This window comes from Pinus tabuliformis, chromosome 5_2 (genome assembly GCF_031772625.1).
Source record: "Pinus tabuliformis cultivar Carrire ecotype Pingquan chromosome 5_2, CPIR1, whole genome shotgun sequence".
NCBI classification, from domain to species: domain Eukaryota; kingdom Viridiplantae; phylum Streptophyta; class Pinopsida; order Pinales; family Pinaceae; genus Pinus; species Pinus tabuliformis.
In genome coordinates, this window is record NC_142306.1 from 579089801 (window position 1) to 579099360 (window position 9560).

General features: G+C 33.5%; 1 pseudogene; it reads left to right on the forward strand.

The window, feature by feature from the left end:
• Nucleotides 1-3717: 3717 nt before the first annotated feature.
• On the forward strand, nt 3718-5024 carry LOC149160307 (large ribosomal subunit protein uL10 pseudogene; annotated as a pseudogene).
• The last annotated feature ends 4536 nt before the right edge of the window (nt 5025-9560 follow it).

Consider the following 9560-nt stretch of genomic DNA (forward strand, 5'->3'; position numbering starts at 1 on the left):
CAAGAGCGACTTGCCACCATAAAGTGGTTTTCCCCTTTTTCCATTTTCCCCAGTCATTGATGACCAGTACCTCTTCAATTTTTATCAAGCTTGACGAGGATAACATATTCTTATTGTATAATTCCACCCTTCGGGTGAATCCATCGCTATAATGTTTTAATGAGTCTAGCGAAGGTGAAACTCGGTCTTGTCAAATGGACAAGTTTGTCACTATTTGATGTTTTAACGAGTTTAACGACAAAGATAATTTGGTCCTTTTCATGTTTAGAGAGTTTTAGAAGGGACAAAAAGGAAACTCCACAAGTTCTTTTTTGTAAATTAATCTCTCAAGATCGAAAAAGCGTAAAATAATACAAGAGAGATATCGTTTCCAATCCGTTAACAAGCTGGAAAGGACAAGTGCTGGGCAATATTTTCATATTTCGGGAGTTTGAAAAGAGCTTAAAGAGGACTCCACTTTGAGGAACGAGTGGTGTCTAAGATAGCAACTAGTTTTGGTGATGTTGGAACTTCTCAAAACATGTTGATTTCTGTTAAGAGGCTGGTTAATAAGACCACTCATTGCAACTGTTCCTCAAAATGGATAAAACAACCAAGTGAAAGCGTATGATCGACCAAAGAGATGGTGGTGATGGAATGAAACAACCAAGGCTCATTTGATAGAAAAGGCTAATAGAATGGCAATCACAAGGGTTAAAATGGAGATGGGTTCATTTTTAGACAATCTTGAACCATAGGGAACTATACTTGGATTCAGTTTCATGTTTACACAAGCTTGAAATGAAAAACCATGCTTGGATTCAGTTTCATTTTTACACAAGCTTGAAATGAAGAACTATGTTTGAGATTGGTTTACATGCCCCCAACATGATGAAAGGAAGAGTCTTGTGTAACCAAATGGAAGTCTCTACGGTGAAGTAGGATGGTTATCCAACACCTTTTTGGCTTCATCTAGATAGGGACAAAAGTGAATGGGGTGATTCCCTTCACATAACCTATAGGGAACCTTAACTTTACCACTAGATGCATGCCCCCCAAGCTTCATTACATTCACCTAAGTAGACTACTCGTGGCTATCAGGTGGATGGAATGAAGGTTCTTTTATGAGATCAAGTGAAAGACTCGACTGGGATTTTACGAGATCTAATCAAAGACTCGACTTGGAACTTTTCTCTAAGGGACCTTGCTTCATTTTTTTATGAGCTTGACACAAGACACGGAACTATGCTCAGATTCCTTGTTTCATTTTTTAATGAGCTTGACACAAGATACGGAACTATGCTGTAGGACCTGTTTCATTTTTTAATGAGGCTGACACAATAAAAGAACTATCCTTATATTCCTTGTTTCATTTTTTAACAAGCTTGACACAAGACAAGGAACTATCCTTGTAGACCCTTGTTTCATTTTTTGATGAGCTTGACACAAGACCAAGAACTATCCTCATATCCTTGGTTTCATTTTTTAACGAGGTTGACACAAGACAAGGAACTATCCTCATGGGAGCTGTTTCATTTTTTAATAACAGTGTAAATTTTGAAACGGGAACTGATACTGTTACCCGTTTTGTAGAGATAGCAAAAAAGTGACCCGATTTTGAAAAGGGGTGATGCAGAACACACGTTTTTTTTAGAGCATAGTTTTTGGCACTATAATTTTTTTTATGTATATTGTGTTTTAAAATGGTAGTCATTTTGATGTTGATTTAAAAAAGTGGTAATTTTATACCATGCCCTTTTTTTAAAAGGCTTTTTTTTTTAACTTTTAATTTTATAATGTATGAAATGTAAATAATTATTTTGTAAATTTAATAACTTTGGAAGTGGTCTTCTTCTTCATATTTTCTTGTTTTTATTTTTATTTTTATTTTTTTTGTAGTGATGTTTTTATTGTTTTGCATATTTAAAGAAGAAGGTCAATATTTTGCATTTTTGATATTCTACATATTTATACATAGTTAATTAAATTTTCAATGCACATGAAATAATTGTCTCTAAAAAACATATATAAAAATATATATAAAAAGACAAAAATGAAAAATAAAAAATGTTAAAAAAAATTATCTCATAAACCATAAAAGAATTTGGAAAAAAAATAAAAATTTAAAAAAATAAAAATATAAAATCGAGTAAAAAATAGAGAAATTAAAAAAAAACATTAGCAAAAACTAAGAAAAAAAATTAAAAACAAACTAGTTTAAAAAAATAATAATAATAATGAAAAAAATTAAAAAAACTAGTAAAATTAATATTAAAAAAACACAAAAAATAACTCAAACAAAAAAACAAAACAAGCAAACAAACAAACAAACCAAAAAACCAAAAAGATATAAAAATTATTTTAAAAAAATAAAAAAAAATTTAACATTTAAATTTTTTTTATTAAAAATTATTATTATTAACCTTTTTTTTCAAACAATCTTTTTTTCCTTATTAAAAAAAAAAAATCATTTTTTAAAACGAATTAAAATTTTTAATTTAAAATTTAAAAAAGTTATTTAAAAAAAATTAAAAAAAAAATTATGGATTTTTTGAAAACAATTTTTTTATTTATTTATTTAAAAATTAATGATTATATATATATATATATATATATATATATATATATATATATAGTTTAAAGCATTTATTTTTTCTTATTTAAAAAGAAAAAATGATTAAAAAAAATTTATGTGTATAATTTTTTTTTTATTTAAAATTTTAAAATATATAATTATTATTTAAATAAATTTAACGTATAAACATTTTTGATTAAAAATTTTAAAAATTATAATTATTATTTAATAAAAAAAATGTTAAAAAAAAATTGACTTTCTCCCACCCCCTGGCTGCCCGTGGTGGCTCGACCGCGGGCGGAGGGTCTTGCATGCAGGCCCTCCGCCCGCGACCGAGCCACCATGGGCGGCAGGCGTCCGATTCCGGTAATCGGACACCCACCCCCCAGTCCGCCCATGGTGGCTCGGCCACGGGCGGAGGGTCCTGCGCGGACGCCCGCCACCCGGCCACCCGTAGTGGCTCGAACGCATGCCCCTTGGCTGCCCGTGGTGGCTCGGCCGCGAGCAGAGGGTCTTGCGCAGATGCCCGCCCCCCGGCTACCCGTGGTGGCTCGGCCGCGAGCGGAGGGTCCTACGCGGAATCGGATGCCCGCCGCCTGTGGTGGCTCAGCCGCGGGCGAAGGGTCCTACGCACAGGCCCTTCGCCCGCGGCCGAGCCACCACGGGCGTCGGGGGGGTCTGATTCTAGGAATCGGACGCTATCCCCCGGCAGGAAAAAGGCAATTTTTTTTTATTTTTTTTATTAAATAATAATTCTAATTTTTAAAATTTTAAATTAAAAATGTTTATACGTTAAATTTTATTTAAATAATAATTATATATTTTAAAATTTACACATAATTTTTTTTTAATGATTTTTTTTTTTTAAATAAGGAAAAAAATGTATTTAAAAAAAATAATATAATAACTATTTAAAGAAAAAAAGAAAATTGTTTTTTGAAATCAATAAATAATTTTTTAAAATTTTAAATTAAAAATTTTAATTCGTTTCCCTCCTTCCATAGGGCTTTCCTTTGCACCTCTCGGTGGAATAACTAGTTATAAACTCTAGAATATTAGGGTTTATTGACACATATCATAGATTTTAGGGTTTATTGATACCTACCATAGATTCAATTCGAGTGCATTCCGTGGTTGCGGCTGAGTCGGGGCAACAACTTCAAAATGGTCTTACAGGCTTGGTGCGCTCCTGTAAGCTCTGGGGCAAAGTAGCAATATAGAGAAATTTTCTTAAATAACTTTTTATTTCTCTACCAACGAACGAATACTGCGTACCATGCTTCTGGTGCTTCCTTTGGTACAACGAAGAACGTAATCGCGTATACGAAAGTGGGGGGCCAAAATGGGGTTTAAGGGAACCAAGGCCGAGAAGAAGGTCGTCTACGACAAGAAAATATGTGATTTGCTGGAGCAATACTCACAGTTGCTGATCTGCGTTGCAGACAATGTGGGATCCAAGCAGTTGCAGGGCATTTGTGCCGGGTTGAGGCCCGATTCGGTCGTTCTCATGGGGAAAAATACCATGATGAAGAGATCGATTCGGCTCTATGCAGAGAAGTCCGGGAACACAGCTTATCAGAACCTAATTCCTTTGCTAGTGGGAAATGTTGGTCTTATTTTCACAAAGGGTGACCTCAAGGAGGTGCAGGAGGAGGTAGCAAAATACAAGGTGGGAGCTCCTGCTCGTGTTGGTCTGGTTGCACCAGTCGATGTGGTGGCACCCCCTGGAAACACTGGTCTGGATCCATCTCAGACATCTTTTTTCCAGGTGTTAAATATTCCCACAAAGGTTAACAAAGGCACTGTTGAAATTATAACACCCCTGGAGCTTATTAAGAAAGGAGACAAGGTTGGTTCTTCCGAGGCAGCTTTGCTGGCAAAGCTTGGCATTCGGTCATTTTCCTATGGATTGATTGTGCAGTCTGTATACGACAATGGATCGGTATTTGATCCTGAGAGGATGATTTAATAGAGAAATTCGTTGCCGGTATTTCTACTGTGACAGCTCTTTCTTTGGCGATCAGTTATCCCACAATTGCAGTGGTTCCACATGCAATCATCAACGGTTACAAGAATGTATTAGCAGTTGCTATTGAACTGGACTATTGTTTTCCACTGGCTGACAAAGTTAAGGAGTATGTGAAGGATCCAAGCAAGTTTGCAGTTGCTGCTACCCCAGTTGCCGGTGCTACAGAAGCTGCACCTGCTGCAGCTGCTCCAAAGGAAGAGGAAAAGAAACCTGAGCCAGAGGAAGAGTCCGAAGAGGATATGGGTTTCAGTCTTTTTGACTAGATTGGATGATTGCACAGCACAAATCATTAGAATTGATAATTTCAAGACAACTACTATTCTTCCATTTTGTCCCAGTGATTAGTATAATTTTTTAAAGTAGGTGTATATGTCTAGTCTGACGTTCTGTAGTTGAAGATACTGTTATATTGGGTTGCTTTTATGAGTTATTTGTGAGGTATCCAAAGTCTTATTTGTTCTATCATTGCAATTTTGTATCGAAACAGTTAAGTTATATATGCCGAGCTTCTTAAAAAAAAAAAAAAAAAAGTTTATTCGTTTAAAAGAAATTTAAAATTATTTTAATGATTTTTTTTTTCTTAATAAGGAAAATAATTTGTTTGAAAAAAAAAAGTTAATAATAATAATTTTTTTTAATAAAGTAAAATTGTTTAAAAAAAAAATTAAATGTTAATTTTTTATTTTTATTTTTTAATTATCTTTTTTTTTTTTTTTTTTAATTTGAGTTAATTTTTGTTTTTTTTAATATTAATTTTACTAGCTTTTAATTTTTTTTCATTATTTTTTATTTTTATTTTTAAACTAGCTTGTTTTTAATTTTTTTCCTAGTTTTTGCTAACGTTTTTTTTTTTTTTTTAATTTCTCTATTATATATATATATATATATATATATATATAGATATATTATTATTATTATTATTATTATTTTTCCAAATTCTTTTATGGTTTATGAGATATTTTTTTTTAATATTTTTTATTTTTTATTTTTGTCTTTTTTATATATATGTTTATATTTGTTTTTTTAAGTAATCAACATTTTAATCTTAATTTTAGTAGTTTTTAATTTTTTATTAATTTTTTAATTTTTTTAAATCTAGTTTGTTTTTACTTTTTTCTTTTTTCTTTTTCTTTTAATTTTTTTATTTTTTATACCTACTTAATTTTTGGTTTATTTTAAATGTTATTTTTTCTTTTCCATATTTTTGTTTTTTTCTTTTTGCCAATATTTTTTATGGTTTAGAAGATTGATTGATTTTTTTATTTTTAATTTTTTTTTACTATTTATTTGTTTATAATGTTTATTATTTTTATTTTTATTTTTTTTAATTCTTATCATTAATTTTGTTTTTTTTTTTTTTTTTAAACATTTTTATGAATTTTTTTTCTTTTTTAGTATATATTTTAATTTATGTTTTGTTTTGTTTTGTTTTGTCTTTTTTTTTTTTTTGTGTTTTCATTGTTTTATTTTTTTTTTCTTTATTTCTTTTAAATTTTAATGTTTTCTGGGGTCAAGATAAAATACTTTACGCCATTATTTCGAAATGTTGAAATTTTAATTTTGGAAAAAATAAAAATAAAAATAAAAATGTTTTCCCAACGTTAACACTTTTCGTTTTGAGGGTGTTTTTTGGACAATTTTTGCGCAAAAATTTAGTTTTCACCACCATTTTTAAAACATATTGAAAATTTACCAAAAAAAAAGGTGTTATTCCAACATCAACACTTTTCGTTTTTAACACTGTTTTTGATGTTTTTTTGAGTTTTTTGGCCAGAGTTCCCATTTTGAGTTTATAGTTCTCGTTTCAAAGTTTACATTGTTTAATGAAGTTGACACAATAAAAGAACTATCCTCATGGACCTGTTTCATTTTTTAACGAGGTTGACACAAGACGAGGAACTATCCTCATGGGAGTTGTTTCATTTTTTAATGAGGTTGACACAATAAAAGAACTATCCTCATGGACCTGTTTCATTTTTTAACGAGGTTGACACAGTAAAAGAACTATCCTCATGGACCTGTTTCATTTTTTAACGAGGTTGACACAATAAAAGAACTATTGTCATGGACCTATTTCATTTTTTTAACGAGGTTGACACAGTAAAAGAACTATCGTCATGGACCTATGTTTACGACCCATAAGAGGTCATGACTTCCAAGAGGTTCTCATAAGAGGGAGAACAATGCTCTGGAAGGGATCCGTAGCAAGGAATCTAAGATCTGGTTCCAATGCCCCCAGTACATAATGTACAACATCACTGAATTGATCGTCAGTTGATGTAGGCATGGAACGGGTTGCCACATAATTAACCCGTGGTGGGGACAATACCATTGGTACAAAAGGACTATTTAGGGAAGATGGTTGACTAGGAGGCATATTTGGACCGGGAAATGAAAGCTGGTCAACGGTGACAATTCTGCCTTCATGCGGGAAACAAATCACTCGAAAGAGTGTTGAAACAATAACTCCCATGTCATAAACATTTTCACGCCCAAGAAGTAAATTTTAATCTAAAGGGCCTGGGATTACCATCACATTCAGATAAATGATTTTTCCTCCTAAAGTAATAGGTAACTGAGGAAGGATTCCTAATGGTTAACTGGTTCCTTTGTTAAAAGCCAACATATTATGGGTAACATGCACAAGTGGTGGCGAACCAAGCGCTTTCCAAGCAGTAGAGGAAAGGATACTCACACATGCACCTTCATCTATAATAGTGCCAGATACAATTATGTTACAAACCTGCACTATGATCTAGAAAGGCACATAAGAAGGAAGATGAAATCCTGCCAGTCGATTCCAATCGAAGGAAGTGACCATACTATTTGGAGGGGGTACCGTAGAAATGGGAGAATTAATCCCTTGAGTTACGAGAATGTGATGATTTTCCTCCTGTATTGGTGGAACATGAGGACTGCCCCCACACTCATTAGAATCTGAAGAAACAAAAAGAACCTGAGTGGTATTATATTCACTCTCTTTGGGAATGGTGCAATTAATTGAAGGTGAAATCGGGTCAATTGTTACCTAGACCTGTTGATTTGGGTTGGGTATAGACTCATAGGATTCACATTCAGAGAGAGTGGGTTTGACTGACGGTTGATTCGAGTCAGTCAATTCATCAACTAGTGAAGGATTAAGGGATAGTCTCATGTAGCCAGATGGAAGTTGTTGCGGTGAAGCAGGATGGTTATCCAACACTTTTTTGGCTTCATCCAGATAGGGACAAAGGTGAATGGGGTGATTCCCTTCACATAACCTACAGGGAAACTTAACTTTACCCTTCTTTCCATGAACTTTACTACCACTAGTTGATGGTGTATCACCAGTATGATCTCAAGAAGTTGATGGCACGGGATGATGTGAACAAGAAGACCATTCTTCTAAGATCTGAGGAATATCAGGACAATGTCGAAGAAGATGGTCTCCCACACAAAGTTTGCATGGATATCAAACTTTGTGAGGCTTGATGGATGGTTTCTCATCAAATGTTGCAATCAAAGCAATGGTTTCTTGGTTTCCCCTCTGCTGAATTTGCTTCTTCTTCTTCTTCTTCCCTTTCTTCTTCTTCATAGCCACCTAGTTTCTAGTACCAATACTTTCACCAGGTGAAGAGGAAGAAGGGGAGGAAGAAACAACTGAGGAAGAAGGCAAAGGGTCAACTTTAAGATCAACTGGAAGTTGATTTTGTCTAGTTAGAGGTGTACTTGATTAAAGAGAAATCACGACATTTTGAACCAAGGAGGTTGAAAACAACCATACTGGCAAGCCAATGGTAAGTCTCGGAAGGGACAATGTAGCCATATAAGGAGCACCAATATTTCCAAAAGGAGGAAAAGGACTAGGATTCCAATCAAAAGGAATTCCTTGATTAGTGGATTCTGGATTCGTCGCCATATGTTTCAACCTAAGACAAACTAAGGAGTGAGCGGGGAGGATGTTATCCACGGTCAATTAATTTTATTTTAATTAAAGTAACATAACAAAACAAAGAGGGATAATCTAGGTGAAAGGTTTACCAAGAAACTGTGAACTACAAAATACCTCCTGGAAAACCAAGAAGTAGGGTAGGCAATCTCCTCGAATGTTGTGTTCAGTGTATCACAATGTATAAGGCGGCTGACTCGGTTACCTAAGGATGGATAAAAACCTAGTGTTTTTCTCCCATATATACCCAAAAGTACGTGGAGGCCCAATTCGTATAAGTGTTATCTAATGAAAAACCACACAGTGAGAGCATTCCCATATACTTTACGTACTGTAACACCACCCTATATACCCGAAGGTACGTGGACGAGCTACGATATTCTCACGTACATGGAATGAGGTATCACACTCGAGATGTATTGCAAACAAGGTAGCGACAACTGCTTTGTTTTACGACGCTAGAACACGTATCTAGCCTAGAACCACTAAATGTTTTTCGTTATGTGATAATGCTCCATTAGGTAAATTCAGATAAATTTTAAGTTGATCTTCTTTACAATTTTCCTTTCAAGGTTCACCACATGATGTATGTTTGCAATTCCTAAAATGCAACTAATATGACAAGCATTCTTTTCATTCAATTTAACAATGAAAATCCTTAGCTAGTAGGGATAGAGCAATCAGATTTTTGACAAAGAGCAAAGAGCACATCTAATGCAATTTCCCTAGGTATTCCTTTCAAGCATTCACAAACTACAATATGAATGATTCAAGTTTTTCTTTTTGAATCCTTTAATGTTATGATGAAAAAAAAGGAAATATGCACATATAATCAATCAATCGTTAACAAGAACGAAGACTTTTACGACGGTTCTGTTTCGAAGGAAAAGAATACTTTACGACACTTTCTTTTGAACAAAGATTAATCAACTATATTCTAACTTTGACTATAGACTGATAATAACAAAGAAAACTTTTAAGAAACATTAATCAATCAAGTCAAAGTAAGGCTAGACAAGGAGATAGAAACTTGTTCTTTGAGACATGAC